An 18456-nucleotide genomic window follows, 5' to 3' on the forward strand; every position below is an offset into this window, starting at 1 on the left:
CAGCCCATGCCATATGTAAGGGATAATGTATAGCTACGAGGTCATTGTCGCAAAATAATTGACCGACACGGAGTTTAAAATACCGAGCCGCCTCGGCGAGGTGTTTTAAACGTCAGTGAAGGTCAATTATTTTGCGACAATGATCGAGTATAGCTATACATTATCCCGCTTATTACATGGCTAACTTACTAACAATATACCTAATTCATTTTACATCGACTCGCAACACTGGTTCTGGCTCCGCTCGTTGCTCCGCCCTGTCATCGCTGGCAGCTTCCCCAGCAGCCGGCAGTGTCTGATTGCACTGATGTCAGTGGGCTTGATTGCGAACAGCTGCGCACAGCGGTCATTATTGTTCCACAGAGGTCCGTTATCGGGTAATATCGGACCTCTGACATGCGCTATTGACCAATCACAAGCAAGCATTTCGGCGAATGTGAAAACGCCATGTAATAACAGGATGTAACACTGTAGCATTGTACTATGGTTTGGGAAAAGGCTCTTATCAAAGCCCTGAAAGCTGGTTACGACCTATCTGTGAGGTTTTGCCCGCTGCTCACCACCTTTTCTCTGTCTTCTTTAAGCCTACTGTTAGGAATTCCCTACTCACTCTCTCTAGCCCCCACCCCCTCGTTCCTTACCCTTAGTGGCCACACCTGTTTGATATTCTATTATCTCTCGCACCTGTGGTGGCAGGCTAATTAGTCCCCCTGTGGGCTTTAAATACCAGGGCGCTTCCCCTCGTTTCGGCGTGGGGTTGTGTTGTATTCATGCTGAGTCATATTCTCTAACATCTAGACTCTTTCGGGAGATCCTCTGGTCTACCAATGCTGTAAGATGGATCTCTCCAGTCACCAGCGCGCAACGCGCATCTTCAAGGGCTTTGGCCACCTGTCGCCGTTTGCCTGGAGGGAGACATTGTACTGCGCTCTCTAATTCTCTACGGGAGGTATTCCAGTGTTCCACTCCAGACCAGCGCGCCAGATGCGCTCAAGCCTTCGCCACCTGCCGCCGTTTGCCTGGAGGGAGACACTGTACTGCGCTCTCTAATCCTCTACGGGAGGTATTCCAGTGTTCCACTCCAGACCTCAGCGCGCCGACGCGCATCTTCCAGACCTTCGAGCTTGGCACGCTCCTCCGTACCAGCGCACTGACGCGCATCTTCCAGACCTTCGAGCTTGGCACGCTCCTCCGTACCAGCGCACTGACGCGCATCTTCCAGACCTTCGAGCTTGGCACGCTCCTCCGTACCAGCGCACAGACGCGCATCTTCCAGACCTTCGAGCTTGGCACGCTCCTCCGTACCAGCGCACAGACGCGCATCTTCCAGACCTTCGTGCTTGGCACACTCCTCCTCGCAGACGCACCCCGAGGCGTCTCTCGGTTCCGACGCGCACACCAAGGTGTGGCGCGCACTCTGTTCCTCGGCTCCGACAGCGGCTACCCGGTGGACGACGCCCTCGCCACCGCCACTGTTCCGACGCGCACACCAAGGTGTGGCGCGCACGCTGTTCCTCGGCTCCGACAGCGGCTACCCGGTGGACGACGCCCTCGCCACCGCCACTGTTCCGACGCGCACACCAAGGTGTGGCGCGCACTCTGTTCCTCGGCTCCGACAGCGGCTACCCGGTGGACGACGCCCTCGCCACCGCCACTGTTCCGACGCGCACACCAAGGTGTGGCGCGCACTCTGTTCCTCGGCTCCGACAGCGGCTACCCGGTGGACGACGCCCTCGCCACCGCCACTGTTCCGACGCGCACACCAAGGTGTGGCGCGCACTCTGTTCCTCGGCTCCGACAGCGGCTACCCGGTGGACGACACCCTCGTCACCGCCACTGTTCCAGCACTCTGTTCCTCGGCTCCGACAGTCGGCTACCCGGTGGACGACTCCCTCGTCACCGCCACTGTTCCAGCACTCTGTCCCTCGGCTCGGACAGCCAGCCACCCGGTGGCGATGCCCTCACCCGCTGCTGTCCCTTACCATTACGCATACGCCTGGGTGAGTTTTGATTGTGATGTCACTCACCCAGCGTAGTGCCCTTGCCCCCGTTCCCGCTGCTGTCCCTGTACCTTTACGCATACGCCTGGGTGAGTTTTGATTGTGATGTCACTCACTCAGCGTAGTGCCCTTGCCCCCGTTCCCGCTGCTGTCCCTGTACCTTTACGCATACGCCTGGGTGAGTTTTGATTGTGATGTCACTCACTCAGCGTAATGCCCCTTGCCCCCTTCCCGCTGCGTTTCCTGTACCATTACGCATACGCCTGGGTGAGTTTAGATTGTGATGTCACTCTCCCAGCGTATTGCCTCTGTTTTTGGTTCTCACTTAGAATAGTATTTTTGGACTTTACATCTCCCCCTGTGTGTTTGTCACACGAAGATATTATTACTTTGTTCACTTTGTTATTTGGACTGTTCTGCACCTGCTCTGTTTTTTCCCTTTTGTGCATTAACTATCTCCTCTGTCCTGCAGAGCGGCCCAGATGATTTCCACCAGTCCTCCCAGTTCCTCCCTGTTCCCCAGCCCGCCTCCGCGGGCCTCAGTCCCCTCTGTTCCCTAGTTCTCCCCTTTCTAGTTCCACCTAGTTCCTGGTCCCAAGTTTTCCCCTTCTAGTTCCACCTAGTTCCTTGTCCCTAGTTCCCCTAGTCCCCGTTTCTCCTGTTCCCTAGCTCTCCTAGTCCCTAGTCCTCTCTCCCTAGTTCTCCTTGTCCCTGGTTTACCTAGTCTCTAGTTCCTCTGTCCCAAGGCGTTCCCTTAACCTTCCCTTAGGCGTTCCCTTTCTTTCCCTTAGTGTTCCCTTTTCCTGCCCGCCTCTTAAAGGCACCTTTCCTTCCCCTCATATTATATTCCTGTATTTGTGATTCTCCCTTAAAGGGACAGTGCCCTTTTCCCTGTATTTCCCTGTTGTTCAATAAATATCTGTTTCTTGGCAAACCATCATACCTGTCTTGTGTTGTGCGATTGGGGTCGGTTACAAACCATAACAGTACGACCCCACCAAATCGACGACCCCAGCCAGCACAGACGGTGTATGTTGAGTTTGCCTTTTTTTTTCTTGTTCCCTCTAGCTCCCCTGTTAGCTTGTTAGTCTCCCCTCTAGCTCCCCTGTTAGCCCTGTTTGCTTCCCTGTTTGCCCAGTTTAGCTTCCCTGTTAGTCCTGTTTAGCTCCCTTGTTAGCCTGTTACTCCCCTGTTTAGCTTGTTAGTCTCCCCGGTTAGCTCCCCTGTTTGCTTCCCGTTTTGCCCTGTTTGACCCCCCTGTAGCTAGCCATGCCCTGGCAGCTAACCCAGTCCCTCAGCAGAGCCCCTGTCTGCTAGCTTAGCCCCGGCTGCTAGCACAGCCTCTGTGTTTATGCAGCCCTTGCTGCTGGCATAGGCCCTGCAGCTAGCCATGCCCTGGCGGCTAACCCAGTTTCCCTCTGCATGGCCCCGGTCTGCTAGCTTGGCCCCGGCTGTTAGCACAGCCTCTATGTTAATGCAGCCTTGCAGCTGGCATAGGCCCTGTAGCTAGCCAGGCCCAAGCAGCTAACCCGGTCCCTCTGCATGGCCTCCACTTTTTTGTGTAGTTTATCCCACTGCTAGGACTGCCCTTTTCAGCTAGCAAGGTCAGTTTTTCTCACACAGCTAGGACTGTCCTTCCAGCTAGCTTGTGCTCTCATGCTGGTCCAGCCCTGTCTGCCAGCCTAGCTCCGGCAGCTAGCGCAGCCTCTATGTTGATGTAGCAGTACAGCTAGCATAGGCCCTGTAGCTATCAGTGCCCTGGCAGCTACCCTTTCCCTCTGCTAGCCTGGCTCCGGCAGCTTGCGCAGCCTCTATGTTGATGTAGCAGTACAGCTAGCATAGGCCCTGTAGCTATCAGTGCCCTGGCAGCTAACCTTCCCTCTGCTGGCCCTTTCCCGGTGCTTCCATGGTTACCCCTTAGCTACCCTGCTTGCCCCTCAGTTCCTCTAGACCAGTTGCTCTAGACCAGTTCTCTAGACCCAGTTCCTCTAGACCAGTTCCTCTAGACCAGTTCTCTAGACCAGTTCTCTTGCCCAGTTCGCTAGACCAGTTTTCTAGACCCAGTTCCTCTAGACCAGTTCCTCTAGACCAGTTCCCCCGGTTGCCCCTCTGCTACCCTAGTTACCCCTCGGCGACCCTGTTTCTTTTGCTAGCCCCACTCTTGTGGTGGCTTCCCCTGCTGGCTTGGCCAGTACCTCTTGTTTTGCCCCCTGCCACTCTGTCTGTATTTGTTTTGGGTCGCCGGGTGGCTCCCGTTGAGGGGGGGGTACTGTGAGGTTTTGCCCGCTGCTCACCACCTTTTCTCTGTCTTCTTTAAGCCTACTGTTAGGAATTCCCTACTCACTCTCTCTAGCCCCCACCCCCTCGTTCCTTACCCTTAGTGGCCACACCTGTTTGATATTCTATTATCTCTCGCACCTGTGGTGGCAGGCTAATTAGTCCCCCTGTGGGCTTTAAATACCAGGGCGCTTCCCCTCGTTTCGGCGTGGGGTCGTGTTGTATTCATGCTGAGTCATATTCTCTAACATCTAGACTCTTTCGGGAGATCCTCTGGTCTACCAATGCTGTAAGATGGATCTCTCCAGTCACCAGCGCGCAACGCGCATCTTCAAGGGCTTTGGCCACCTGTCGCCGTTTGCCTGGAGGGAGACATTGTACTGCGCTCTCTAATTCTCTACGGGAGGTATTCCAGTGTTCCACTCCAGACCAGCGCGCCAGATGCGCTCAAGCCTTCGCCACCTGCCGCCGTTTGCCTGGAGGGAGACACTGTACTGCGCTCTCTAATCCTCTACGGGAGGTATTCCAGTGTTCCACTCCAGACCTCAGCGCGCCGACGCGCATCTTCCAGACCTTCGAGCTTGGCACGCTCCTCCGTACCAGCGCACTGACGCGCATCTTCCAGACCTTCGAGCTTGGCACGCTCCTCCGTACCAGCGCACTGACGCGCATCTTCCAGACCTTCGAGCTTGGCACGCTCCTCCGTACCAGCGCACAGACGCGCATCTTCCAGACCTTCGAGCTTGGCACGCTCCTCCGTACCAGCGCACAGACGCGCATCTTCCAGACCTTCGTGCTTGGCACACTCCTCCTCGCAGACGCACCCCGAGGCGTCTCTCGGTTCCGACGCGCACACCAAGGTGTGGCGCGCACTCTGTTCCTCGGCTCCGACAGCGGCTACCCGGTGGACGACGCCCTCGCCACCGCCACTGTTCCGACGCGCACACCAAGGTGTGGCGCGCACGCTGTTCCTCGGCTCCGACAGCGGCTACCCGGTGGACGACGCCCTCGCCACCGCCACTGTTCCGACGCGCACACCAAGGTGTGGCGCGCACTCTGTTCCTCGGCTCCGACAGCGGCTACCCGGTGGACGACGCCCTCGCCACCGCCACTGTTCCGACGCGCACACCAAGGTGTGGCGCGCACTCTGTTCCTCGGCTCCGACAGCGGCTACCCGGTGGACGACGCCCTCGCCACCGCCACTGTTCCGACGCGCACACCAAGGTGTGGCGCGCACTCTGTTCCTCGGCTCCGACAGCGGCTACCCGGTGGACGACACCCTCGTCACCGCCACTGTTCCAGCACTCTGTTCCTCGGCTCCGACAGTCGGCTACCCGGTGGACGACTCCCTCGTCACCGCCACTGTTCCAGCACTCTGTCCCTCGGCTCGGACAGCCAGCCACCCGGTGGCGATGCCCTCACCCGCTGCTGTCCCTTACCATTACGCATACGCCTGGGTGAGTTTTGATTGTGATGTCACTCACCCAGCGTAGTGCCCTTGCCCCCGTTCCCGCTGCTGTCCCTGTACCTTTACGCATACGCCTGGGTGAGTTTTGATTGTGATGTCACTCACTCAGCGTAGTGCCCTTGCCCCCGTTCCCGCTGCTGTCCCTGTACCTTTACGCATACGCCTGGGTGAGTTTTGATTGTGATGTCACTCACTCAGCGTAATGCCCCTTGCCCCCTTCCCGCTGCGTTTCCTGTACCATTACGCATACGCCTGGGTGAGTTTAGATTGTGATGTCACTCTCCCAGCGTATTGCCTCTGTTTTTGGTTCTCACTTAGAATAGTATTTTTGGACTTTACATCTCCCCCTGTGTGTTTGTCACACGAAGATATTATTACTTTGTTCACTTTGTTATTTGGACTGTTCTGCACCTGCTCTGTTTTTTCCCTTTTGTGCATTAACTATCTCCTCTGTCCTGCAGAGCGGCCCAGATGATTTCCACCAGTCCTCCCAGTTCCTCCCTGTTCCCCAGCCCGCCTCCGCGGGCCTCAGTCCCCTCTGTTCCCTAGTTCTCCCCTTTCTAGTTCCACCTAGTTCCTGGTCCCAAGTTTTCCCCTTCTAGTTCCACCTAGTTCCTTGTCCCTAGTTCCCCTAGTCCCCGTTTCTCCTGTTCCCTAGCTCTCCTAGTCCCTAGTCCTCTCTCCCTAGTTCTCCTTGTCCCTGGTTTACCTAGTCTCTAGTTCCTCTGTCCCAAGGCGTTCCCTTAACCTTCCCTTAGGCGTTCCCTTTCTTTCCCTTAGTGTTCCCTTTTCCTGCCCGCCTCTTAAAGGCACCTTTCCTTCCCCTCATATTATATTCCTGTATTTGTGATTCTCCCTTAAAGGGACAGTGCCCTTTTCCCTGTATTTCCCTGTTGTTCAATAAATATCTGTTTCTTGGCAAACCATCATACCTGTCTTGTGTTGTGCGATTGGGGTCGGTTACAAACCATAACACTATCAGCCATTGGCAATGTGGATGCACCATTCCAGCAAGTCCTTGACCAAGCCACTGCCTTCATCTCAGCCTGTTATGGCATAACAGAGAGCACAGACAAGGCTACTTGTCTGGGGGGGGGGGGGGGGACATGGGAAAGGACATATGTCTTCACCAAATGTCGCTGCTCTACCTCCAACAAAGGAAGCGTTCGTTGAAAATGTGAAGAGGGCCCACTTCCAAGCGTACCTCTGGCGAAATCTCATTAAGAATCTGCCACCTGCAATGAACCCAGAGGAATTTGGATGGAAGAAGGACACCTGTAACAGGGCACTGATCCCAATCCACCTACCAGAAAATGTAAAACTTGTCCCAGACTACATCCTGAAGATGATCCGGTGTGGCTGCAAGAGTGAGGCCCTATGTACCTCGAAGAAGTGCAGCTGTAAAGTGCATGGTTTGCCATGCACAATGTTCTATGTTTCAGGGTAGGATGTTCAAGACCCTAATACAGTATGTAACGCATCTGCGAGATTTGTCCTTCACACCAGGCAGTGAGTGTGCACTTGTTTTATTTAGTTATGGACCAACACAAGGCAAACTTAAGTGTGTGTGTCGCTGCTTATAACTGCTACAAAAGTTGTTTTACAGTCAAGTCAAGTCAAGAGTTTTAATTGTCACGGCATACAAGTATACAATGAAATGCGGGGGGTCTTGCCCGCAGCGATTGTGCATAATACAATAATAATAATATAAATATAATAAGAATCCAATAACAATACAAGCCTGGCTTGAAAGGGTTAATATTAATTTCACATCACCCCTTGTATGAAAAAGAGAATTAGATAATGCAATTTGATGCATACAATTTATATTCAGCATGCAATATCATAAATCTCAATTTTTGTGTGATTTGGGCATTTTCGAGCATGAAGGGGTTAATATCTGAAAATGTTACATGTTAATATTAATGTTAATATTAATTTCACATCACCCATTGTACGAAAAAACATTAAGAGAATGTAATTTGATGCATTTAATTTATATTCAGCATGCAATATCATACATCTCTATTTCTGTGTGATTTGGGCATTTTCGGGCATGAAGGGCTTAATATCTGAAGATTTTACATGTTAATATTAATGGTAATATTAATTTCACATCACCCCTTGTATGAAAAAACATTAAGAGAATGTAATTTGATGCATTTAATTTATATTCAGCATGCAATTTCATAAATCACAATTTTTGTGTGATTTTGGCATTTTCGGGCATGAAGGGGTTACTATCTGAAAATGCCCAAGGGATATCACCGAGCACCCTCTTGTATTTTGAAGAGGTCCAAGCTCCAAGAAACTGCACCCAAAAAAATTGCAACCGACAAAACAAGGTTCACCTATAAATCAGGCTATGGCTCCCGGACTACTAGTGTTGGCTGTCCTTTTGGTCACACTCATTATATTGAATTGTAGTCTGATCTCTGATTCAGAATTTAGCTTTTATTGTAGTGTTGGGGAAAATGTGTATATGAACTGAACTAGTTTAATATGGGTCAACTAAGCAGTACTGAAAGACGGTCTGGCTGATGTTCTTAAAACAACTTGGAGATAGGCAGATGGACATTTCAGTACATCATATCGTGTGCTCTAATCTTGTGTATATCATATCTTGTTCTTTTCTCTCTTTCATACATACACATATACACACACACATTTAATCTTTTCTCTCTTTAATCTTTTCTCTCTTTTACACACATACATATACACACACACATATAATCTTTTCTCTCTTTAATCTTTTCTCTCTTTCATACATACACATATACACACACACATCTCACTAATCTTGCATCTCTCTTCGATGTTAAATCTATGTTCTTCTTAATGTCTTTATCTCTCTTCGATGTTCTTAATGTTTTTATCTCTCTTCGATGTTCTTAATGTTTTTATCTCTCTTCGATGTTAAATCTACTCATAGATGTCATGTTGGGGCAGGACTGAGAGGGGATTTAGGGGACAAGCAGAGGGATTGAGAGGTTAGAGTGTTTTTCTTCAACTGTGGTGACCGTCTACTGATCCATAGCTTCTGCTGTTAAAACTTCTTTTCTTAAATAAATTACCTACTTGTTAAAATTGGAAACAACGTCTCCTGCTGTGTTAAACAACCATCAGCCACAACAGTAGTCATTCTTATTTTAGGCTACTCGCGTGATTCTACACATAAACTCCCTTAGTGGAGGTTTATTGTTTTACTTTTTTCAATATAAACTCCGTTATTACGAGGTGCCCTTGTGGCTTATTTACTTTTATACTATTGTTACGACCCTGGCTCATGGGTACGCAACCTATGTGTAATCAACACCAAAACCCTGTGCTCTAACTCAAAAATGCTACTAAACCAAGGAACTACTAATATAACTATAAGCTAATGTACTGGTAACCCAACGGACAAGGACTGTAAGAACCTGACAGCTCTTTCACTAGGCACAGACCGTGCATGTGTGTTTCTGGGTCTGCCTTTGAAGCTCCCCAGCAGGTAACCAATCAGCACTAATTGGCTAATTGGCAGCCCTCACCTGCCTGCCCTGGTGACACAGGAGTGACCAGGCCTCTAGTACATAACACCTCCCCCACCAAACTGGTTGCCCAAGAGGCAACCACTACACAACAACCCATAAACAAAACAAAAACAACTGTGACCCCTTAGTTGTCAGGGCCTCTACCACAACAGCGATAACGGGTACCACAAACACCGGTACTACGATCGTGAGAGGGCGTCTGCTAGCACGTTGTCCCTCCCACGAATGTGGTGAATATCCAAGTTATACGCCTGGAGGAACAAACTCCATCGCATCAAACGATGATTCGAATTCACCATGCTGCGAAGAAAAACCAAAGGGTTATGGTCTGTATACACAACAAGGGGTAAACTGGAGGATCCCACGTAAACATCAAAATGGTTCAAGGCAAGAACCAAAGCGAGCGCCTCCTTCTCTATAGTAGAGTAGTGCAGTTGATGCCTGTCAAACTTTTTAGAAAAGTAGCACACTGGGTGCTCCACCTCTAATGCATCCTCTTGCAGGAGGACGGCTCCAGCACCGAGGTCACTAGCATCCACTGCCAACTTGAATGGCAGTTGAAAATCGGGAGCTGACAGAACGGGAGCGCTAATCAGAATACCCTTGATGCTCTCAAAAGACTGTTGACAAGTCTCAGTCCACACGAAAGGTACCTTAGGACTGAGCAGATTGGTCAAAGGGGCAACAACAGAAGCAAAGTTCCTACAGAAACTCCTATAGTACCCTGCCATACCTAGGAAGCGCTTTAACTCCCGCCTGGTGATGGGAGCAGGGAAGCCCACTATAGCCTCCACCTTAGCTGTAATGGGGCACACATGCCCACGTCCAACCACCTTACCCAGGTAGGTAACCGTGGCCTGTCCAAATTCACATTTCGCAAGGTTAACTGTCAAGTTAGCATCACCCAACCGCTTGAACACTTCGGCCAGATGCTCCACATGTTGTGACCAAGAGGAACTGTGGATAACCAGGTCATCCAGATATGCCTCACAGAACGCTACCCCGCCCAGGACCTTGTTCACTAGCCGCTGAAACGTCGCTGGGGCATTTCGCATGCCAAAGGCCATCACTGTATACTGGCAGAAACTCTCTGGTGTGACAAAAGCGGATATCTCACGTGCTCGCGGAGTAAGCGGAACCTGCCAGTATCCCTTTAGCAAATCCAATTTACTTACAAAGGCTGCTGAACCCACCCGATCGATACAGTCGTCCATCCGAGGCAGAGGGTACGAGTCCGGCTTGGTTACTGCATTAACTTTATGGAAATCAGTACAGAACCGATGAGTGCAGTCTGGCTTATCAACAAGCAGGCAGGGGGAGCTCCACGCACTAGAACTGGGCTCCGCAATGCCATGTCTCACCATATAGTCTACTTCCTTACTCAAGATCCTTCGTTTTTCCGGATTCACCCTATAGGCATGTTGCTTAATTGGCCCTGCACTACCAACATCAATGTCATGCTCGAGTACATTAGTACGACTAGGGACATCAGAAAACAAATGTGTATGCTGTCTAAGTAGGCGCACCACATCCGTACGCTCAGGAAGTGGTAAGTACGACAGGTGTGAGTCCAAGTCACCTAGTATCTGGGTGTTTGGCAACCGGCCCTGAGAAATCTCCTTCGACACAGAACAGTCGGCTACAATAGGAGATGCAGAAACTGTTAGAACAGCCACAGGCTTGACCCCTGACTGGTCAATCTGAGCCCTATCATTGTACGCCTTCAACATATTGACGTGACATAATCTACTCTTGCGCCTGCGGTCGGGAGTTTTAATCAAGTAGTCGACCTCACCAACTTTGCGCTCAATGGAGTATGGCCCACTGTATTTAGCCTGTAATGCAGACCCAAGAATAGGCGAGAGAACCAACACCTTGTCTCCCGGTGAGAACACCCTATGTCGGGCCCGCCTATCATACCACACCTTCATTTTTCCTTGGGCTACCTTTAGGTTCTCTTTCGCTAGTTCACATGCTCTACTAAGCTTAAGCCTGAAGTCACACACATAGTCCAACAAATTAGTAGAGGAAGGAGTCTGGTCAGCCAACCACTTTTCCTTCAGCAGTTTCAAAGGACCCCTCACTGTGTGGCCGAACACCAGCTCAGCCGGGCTGAATCCAAGAGACTCCTGGGTTACCTCCCTAGCAGCAAACAGAAGCAAAGGAATTCCATCATCCCAGTCTTTGTCGAACTCCGTACAATATGCCTGCAGCATTGTTTTGATAGTCTGGTGAAATCTCTCCAGCGCCCCCTGGGACTCTGGATGATAGGCAGAGGAAGGGCAATGCTGGATATACAACTGCTGGAGGACCTGAGCAAAGAGACGGGACATGAAGTTAGACCCTTGATCTGATTGAATGACCTTTGGTAGACCAAAAGTCGAAAAAAACCTAACCAGAGCTTTGGATATAGCTGGGGCTGTGATCTTGCGTAAAGGAATGGCTTCAGGAAAACGGGTCGCTGCACACATAATAGTCAAAAGGTACTGGTTCCCTGTCTTAGTTCGAGGGAGGGGACCAACACAGTCAATGAGGATCCGCTCAAAAGGTTCCCCAACGGCAGGGATAGGCTGCAGAGGAGCCTGAGGGATCTTCTGGTTTGGTTTACCAACCACCTGACACACATGGCACGAGCGACAATATTGTGCCACATCTGACTTCAAACCAGGCCAACAAAAATGTCTCAGCACCCGGTCATAAGTCTTCCTGACCCCCATGTGACCAGCAAGATCATGATCATGTGCTAGATGCAGTATATCAGGACGATACACGGCTGGAACAACAATCTGAAACACACTGCCCCAGTCATCCAGACTGGACAGGTTAGGTGGTGTCCACTTTCTCATGAGCACGTCATTGCTAACAAAGTATCCTTGAGACGTATCTACCATTTCATCCTCTAAAACCGCCTCTTCAAAGAGGGACGACAAGGAGACATCCTTGTTTTGCTCTAGTACCAACTGCTCATGAGACGGAATCACCTTACCAAACCCCTCATCAGGGCCACTTTTCAACTCAACAAAGAACGTGTCACTAAGTGTCATATCACCATCTAAGTTAACAACCTCATGGGTGTCACATTTGACCTTTGACATTGCGCGTGTTACCGCACACACAGGAAACACTCCTGGATGCTTCTGTGCGAGCTCATCAGGAACCTCAGAAACTACAGGGACGGGAATTACAACTGGAGTAGCCAGCACTTTGCCACTGGCCAAATCGTTCCCTAGAATGAAGGACACCCCCTTTATGGGAATGTGAGAACACACTCCTACGACAACATTGCCTGATACTAAGGGAGAGTTTAGCGAGACCTCATGCAAAGGAGTATTCACAAAGCCTCCTCCAAAGCCCTGAACAATGGCACCGGAATGCAATGAAGAATCTTCCGAAAATGGCAAAATCCCATCCAGAATGAGAGACTGGAAAGCTCCTGTATCTCTCCATATTGTAATAGCCTGCCTTGATCCTAATTCACCAACCAGTGAAACAAATCCATCCATCCTAAATGTTGAGGAGCCCTCTAGCTCCCTGTCTGCACCTTTGATACTTCGCACCCCACCCTCTAATGTCGGCATAGGTGTCCTGTCTATGATTTCTACCAGAGCCACCGTTTTTACATTTTTCTGCTTAAGCACAGGGCATCCAGCAACGATATGACCAGGCTCCTTACAGTAAAAACAGATAACCCCCTCTGGGAATGCACTAGCAGAGCCACCTTGCCTAGGAGTCGAAGTAAACCGACCAGCAGACACGGGTGCCGGGAACCGGCTCCCCTGAGAAGGACGCCTACTACCCCTGGACTCCACACGGCCCTCCTCTACAAAGACAGATTTGTGTGTTAACACAAACTCATCAGCCAAGACAGCAGCGTCGGCTATCTTCGATACCTTATGCTCATTTAGATGTGTGGAAACGTTATCAGGAACACACCTCTTAAATTCCTCTAGGAGAACCAACTGTCTGAGCTGCTCCCTTGACTCTGCTTTTTGCGAGGTGCACCACCGGTCAAACAGGTTCTCATTCTCTTTTCCAAATTCAACATAAGACTGCCCCTCCTGCCTACGATAACCTCTAAAACGCTGACGATAGGCCTCGGGGACCAACTCATAAGCCCTCAATATGGAAGCTTTAACCAGCTCATAATCAGCGCTTTGTTCAAGGGACAGAGCAGTGTAGGCTTCTTGTGCCCTACCAACCAAAACACATTGCAGCAGCAGTGTCCAGGCGGTATCAGGCCACTTCAATGTGGTTGCCACCCGTTCAAAAAGGGGAAAATATCTTTCCACGTCTTTCTCAAAGAATGGTGGCACCATCCTAATATTCCTGCCTACATCAAACCCGGAACGTGACTCTGGATGCAGAGAACCCGCCTGCAAGGCAGCATGCTTAAATGCAAGCTCCTTCATTGCACGATCGTGCTCTCTCTCCTCTCTCCTCTCCTCTTGTTGTAGCTGTTTTTCCTTAAGCTCCCGCTCTCTCTCATCTCTCCTCTCCTCTTGTTGTAGCTGTTTTTCCTTAAACTCACGCTCTTGTTGTAGCTGCTTTTCCCTAAATGCCAACTCCCTAGGCCCCCAATCGATGGCAACACCTTCCGCCACGCCAGAGAGTTGTGGAGACACCTCAGACAAAAGAAGCTCATCCACCGTTGCCACAATCACCTGCTCCTCAATGAGTATAGCCCTCAAAGTCCCCAAGGCAGTCGTTTTCAACTGCTTCTCACTGGCAGTAAGCTCCACATTGTAGTGCACAGCAAGCTTCAGAAGCTGCTCTTTGGAAAACCTTCCCAACATCTCGTCAGAGGGGTTCTCAACAAAATCCTTAATGGTAGCCATCGTTACTGTACCAGTCACCACAAGCTACTCACTTTACCCTACAGTCACTAAGAACCACTAACAAACCACGAAGAACCACCAAAGAACCACTGAAAAACCACTAAAGAACCACTGAAGAACCACGAAGAACCACTGAAGAACCATGAAGAATGCTAATGCCAATAATAACAACCATAAAGGGACGCGGTGGAAATGTGAGCTCTACGGAGCGCACCTTTCCAGGTTGCACAAACAAAAAACAAAAAAAAAAAAAAACACCCACCCTAAATAGACGTGTCATACACGCAGGGTGTTAGGTGCTACCAGGTATGCTCACCAAACACTTAAACAAACAAAATAAATCCAACAAAATATTCCAAACAGGTGCGCCTTCTAACCTGATGTGACCACATATGCTTCTACGTCTAAACTGCAGAAAACCCCGGCCTACCACATGTCTACCCTAAGAAACACTAAATCAAGCCCTACCACACTACCTGTGTTTCCTGGCCGCCCTAACCTACCTACCCTTAAACTAATGCCCTGTAGACCTAACTTTCTTCAACCACACTTGCTACCAGTCAAAGATCATATACAATCATTTCATTGACCGCCCCAGGAGTATGCGGTGCACCGGACGCTAACCAACAACCAGAAAATAATATCCCTATCTACATGTGGTGCCTACTAAACTATATATTTTAACAGCATAAGTAGTCACATCAAATTACAAACAAATACGGCATACTCACCTGTTTGATGAAAATGGCTCAGCCCCCACGTTACACCATGTGTAACGAACACCACCCAAACCATAATATGATGACACCCCGTGCAACACAAAAAAAAATCACCAAACAAAGTGCTAGGGGTAAAAGATCCCGGACGAGCGCCCAATTGTTACGACCCTGGCTCATGGCCTATGTGTAATCAACACCAAAACCCTGTGCTCTAACTCAAAAATGCTACTAAACCAAGGAACTACTAATATAACTATAAGCTAATGTACTGGTAACCCAACGGACTGTAAGAACCTGACAGCTCTTTCACTAGGCACAGACCGTGCATGTGTGTTTCTGGGTCTGCCTTTGAAGCTCCCCAGCAGGTAACCAATCAGCACTAATTGGCTAATTGGCAGCCCTCACCTGCCTGCCCTGGTGACACAGGAGTGACCAGGCCTCTAGTACATAACAACTATACTTCTTTATTGAGAGTGGTCCTGTTTTTTTGGACTTGATTTATTTTCTTACTCACTTTGAGACTTCCACCTGTAAAGGTTGTTTTGTGTTTTTTCCCTCTCCTAAAATATCTGCATAAGCAGTCTAGTGGTTGTCCGTTTCACAGATAACTTTAAGAGTCCCTGTTATCTGCTCGTGACCCACACACACACACACACCCACAGCCCTCACACTTTTACGTCACTCTAGATTGACATTCATCATAATTTTGTGCTGTCAGGACTCACTCTGTGAATACAAACATGTAAGACAGCTGTGATGGAGGTGGTCAGTGTAGGGCCAGTGAGGTGTTTACCTTGTAAGTATTTGGGGTGATACTTATGTACAAGCAAGTTATTTTTCACCTCCTCCTCGCCCCCATTATCATCTACTCATGAATTAGCCAACCTCCACTGCACATCAACTTGTAAATGAAACCATGAACTGTGATTCAGTGTCCTCCATGTTTACTTCCATCTTAGTTATTGTTTATATGTTTATACCAGTTCACATTGGAATCTGATATTTGCCACATTTAAAAAAGAATGTGAACAGCCCAAAAAATTTGATCTGAGCAATAAATCAGAATTGAGCACTAAGCCTTGCAGTGTGAATGTAGTCAGGGCCGCCTCAGGGGGTGTGCGAGCAGTGCGGTCGCACAGGGCCTCGCGGGAAGGGGGGCCTCGCAAAATAAAAAATAAAAAAAAATAAAAAGAAAATATTTTTTATTTGTTGTTTTTTTTATTTTTTATTTTTTTTATTTTTTTTATTTTTTTGCGAGGCCCCCTTCCCGCGAGGCCCTTTTTCATCACATACCTAAAATCTAGTTTTGCTTATATGCTTATATATTTCACATTAGACACGTTTGTAGAATGTGTCTGACTTGTTCCTCATGGGTCTGCACCTGGGTCACTATTGGAGCTCTGGTGCTCTGCAGCAGACATACTATTGGTTTCAACGAAGGGAGTGGTTACTTACATCATGTGTAGTACGCCGCCGGAAACTTAAACGAAGAAGAAGAAGAAGAGTCAGCTGCGTTTGACTATTTCGCGCGTGCAGCTTTTGACTATTATGCTTAGTTATGCCAGCCAAGGTCGGTCATTATCAGTCGGTCAGTCACCAAGGAACGTTGACGAAAGGCAGGACAAATGGCCGGAGCCTTGTCATGATGCAGTCGGGATATAGCCATGATGATGTCGGCTAGTAGCTAGCTTAGCTAAAGGCTATCTAGCGTTAGCTAACCTAGAGACATGCAGCCAAGATGAAGAGGATGGTCGTTTGGCAGATGAACTTCGTCAACTCCACGCGGTTGTCTCCATCCTCTTGGACGTTTGGTGAGTTTTTAACCTATTCTATTAACTCTATTCTATTCCCGCCGTGGACATCGCTCTCTCTCTCTCTCTCTCTCTCTCTCTGGAGCTAAACTGGCCGACTAGCTAATGTAGTACTACTAGTAGCTAACGGTGTGTGCCTGGTGTCAGCACCTGGCTGTATGTAGCCGCATAGCTTGCTTCTGCGTTAGCTAATGGTTAGCGATAGCCTGGTTGAGCTAACTGTTAGCCAGTTAGCTGTTTAGCTTCGACGTTAACTGCCGGCTGCGCTCGGCTGGGAACGTTCGTTTGATGCTATCAGTTAGCCTTGAGTTAGCTGTTAGCTTGTGCTACGACCATTGACATTAGCCGTGAGAATAGCAGGGGGTTCTGGCACTCTGACTACGACATCATCTTTGACAGAAGATGTAGTCGGGCCTGCACCATGACAAGGCTCTGGCAGCAGCTTATTTTTGTCCCGACAGCGAGAGGCCTTTCGTCAACGTGGAGACCTGTGTTGCGGCCTTTCGCCCTGCGTTCCTTGGTGCAGGTAAGATTAATGAAAATGTCATGACATTACCCCACTCTTCCTTCCTTCCCCTCCCGAATGTTTTGTTAATAACGATGTTTTTTTCCAGGCAAAACATATGCTACTTCACAACATTTGGAGATACGACATGTGCTGTGTGTGAATGTCTTGGTCGTTTGTGTAGCTTGGGTAGCGTTGGGCCGTTGGCCAAAGCTGTGTGTGGCCTGGTGTCACAGTACCTGGCTAGCCTATTTAGCTGATGTCGGCCATTGGCTCCTTGCTGCTTTGGTTTCTCTGGTATAGACCCTCTTCTCTTTGGATTTAAGTGTTGATCTTTGGATCCTTTTGGATCTCTCATACATGCTCTCTCTCTAACACACACACACATGCTCTCTCTCTCTCTCTCTCTCTCTCTCATACATGCTCTCTCTCTAACACACATGCTCTCTCTCTCTTTCTAACACACACAGTCTGCCTATGGCGGCCTTTCTCGATGGCTAGGCTGTGCTCGCTGAGTCTGTACATAGTCAAGGATCTTCAGTCACAGTGCTCAGGTATTCTGCCACTGTGTACTCTCTGTTTAGGGCCAAATAGCATTTCAATTTCTTTCCAATGTGTGTCTCTCTCTCTCTCTCTCTCTCTCTTGGATTTAAGTGTTGATCTTTGTCCTTTTGGATCTCTCATACATGCTCTCTCTCTAACACACACACACACATGTGCTCTCTCTCTCTCTCTCTCTCTCTCTCTCTCTCTCTCTCTCTCTCTCTCTCTCTCTCTCTCTCTCTCTCTCTCTCATACATGCTCTCTCTCTAACACACATGCTCTCTCTCTCTCTCTCTCTCTCTTTCTAACACACACAGTCTGCCTATGGCGGCTTTTCTCGATGGCTAGGCTGTGCTCGCTGAGTCTGTACATAGTCAAGGATCTTCAGTCACAGTGCTCAGGTATTCTGCCACTGTGTACTCTCTGTTTAGGGCCAAATAGCATTTCAATTTCTTTCCAATGTGTCTCTCTCTCTCTCTCTCTCTCTCTCTCTCTCTCTCTCTCTGTACACTGTATATTGACTGTAGAACGGGAGCTCTCTCTCGCTCTCTCTTTTGCTATATGTTGACTGTATCATGCCCCGCCTCGGGCAGCGCTATTATTTAAGAATATGTTGACTGTATGGGAAAAAAAATATATATATATATATATATATGTATATATTTTTTTTTTTTTAGCCTTTTGGGGGGGGGGGGGGGGGGACTCGCGTTAAATCTCGCACAGGGCCTCGCATTTCTCCCAGGCGGCCCTGAATGTAGTCATAGA

This window comes from Notolepis coatsorum (genome assembly GCF_963971535.1).
Source record: "Notolepis coatsorum genome assembly, chromosome: 11".
Classification (NCBI taxonomy): domain Eukaryota; kingdom Metazoa; phylum Chordata; class Actinopteri; order Aulopiformes; family Paralepididae; genus Notolepis; species Notolepis coatsorum.